The 1,755-nt window shown below is 48.3% G+C and overlaps 1 protein-coding gene across 2 annotated transcripts in view; it reads right to left on the bottom strand.

The window, feature by feature from the left end:
• The window catches only part of Dcaf7 (DDB1 and CUL4 associated factor 7), a 23,893-nt gene that overhangs the window by 10,182 nt on the left and 11,956 nt on the right, over positions 1 to 1,755 (bottom strand). The window lies entirely within an intron of this gene.

Below are 1,755 nucleotides of genomic sequence, written 5' to 3'. Positions count from 1 at the left end.
CACACACACACACACACACACACACAGAGCTTTTCCTCAGACAGATCTGCCAGGTCTCCTCCTTTTCAGGTCTGCCATTTGCTCTGATCCATTCCTGCTCCTCCTGCTCTTCTCTGGGTCACAGAGACCTGACTGCTACAGGCCAAGGTTGGATGGGCCCCAGATATGCTGTCTGCTTCTGGATAGCTCAGACAAAGGAATCAGAGGTAGGAAATTGGCTTCTGGGAAGGAAGAAGCAGCTCAATACTAATTCTGCGTCTCTATTCAAAAGCATGTCTGCCGGGTAAAGCCAGACTCTGGGCCCCAATAGCCTTCAGCCTGGGGGTAGTAAACTGTGCACCCCCCTTCCTCTCCAGTCCTTTACTGCATAAGATTCTCTTGGTTTAAATCCCTTATTCTTGCCGGGCGTGGTGGCGCACGCCTTTAATCTCAGCACTCGGGAGGCAGAGGCAGGTGGATTTCTGAGTTTGAAGCCAGCCTGGTCTACAAAGTGAGTTTCAGGACAGCCAGGGCTACACAGAGAAACCATGTCTCGGAAAACCAAAAAAAGAAAAAAAAAAAAATATCCCTTATTCTTGCAAGGCTCCCCTCCCCCATAGTGGGGGCTGACCCCAGGGCCTCATGGATGCTAGGCAAACACTCAGTCATAGACCTGTATTCCCAGACACTGAGCAGTCCCACCTTTGGGTTGGCTCTAGCAGAGAACAGAGGCTGTCTCTACCTGACATTTCCACAAGTTCCTTTAGTGGTCATCTCTGCAGACACATTCTTCATTTGACCCTTGGCTTAGCAGGAGTCAAGTCCCATAGTCTTACAAAAGAGCTTCCTCTCAGGAGAGTAGAACACTAAAGAGCAAGCCCTGGGAATGGCTACCTGTCACCTTGATACTCTGTTGATGGCCTTATCTTTCTCTCCTATACAAACCCTGATACGACTCGAGCTGCAGGTGAAGGGGCAGCAAAGGAACTAAGACAGGGACACAGGCACTGCGGAAGCAGACTTATGCTGGCTTCCCCAATCACCAGGGGAATGCTCCCCTCAGCTTTCCTGGTACAGAGGAAACACCACCAATAAGACACACTTGCCTCCTAACAGGACTGACAGTAGAAAGATGAAGTAAATATACTAGAGCTCACAGCCTGGTTTCAGAGAAAAGTGGCTACTTAGGATTGTCTGTCATGAAATTTTCCTCCTTCCCGCCGTTTCCTCCGCCTCTGAGAAGCCATTACTTTCAGAGAGAAGTGTTACTCTAAACAGCACCCAGGATATCTATAAGAGACTTCATCTTAAAAAAAAAAAAAAAGAAGCAAACTCTGACCCAAGAGGAGAAACGAGAGGCTGTAGGTTAGGTGGTTAGTGTCACTGAGTGAAGCACGCGGGGGTGGGGAAGGGGGGGTAGCTCAGCCATGGGGTAGAAGCACCTGCTGTTCATGCCTGACACCTTGAGCTCACTCCTTGGAACCACAGTGGGAGGAGACATCTGTCTGACTCCTTAACACATGCACCATGGTACACATGTGCCTGCACATACACACATTTTCTCACTCTCTCGTAATAATAGCAATACATAAAACATGCTTTAAAAGTGCATTCAATGATAAGTGTTTTCTGTTTTTACACATTATAATTTACATGCCAACATTATGATCTACATAGCCTGCAACAGTGTGAGAACAGTGTGCCCTCTCACCTGCAGGTACAACAGTGTGAGAACAGTGTGCCCTCTCACCTGCAGGTACAACAGTGTGAGAACAG

This window comes from Mus pahari, chromosome 14 (assembly GCF_900095145.1).
Source record: "Mus pahari chromosome 14, PAHARI_EIJ_v1.1, whole genome shotgun sequence".
NCBI lineage: Eukaryota > Metazoa > Chordata > Mammalia > Rodentia > Muridae > Mus > Mus pahari.
This window is presented reverse-complemented; position numbering and strand designations above follow the sequence as displayed.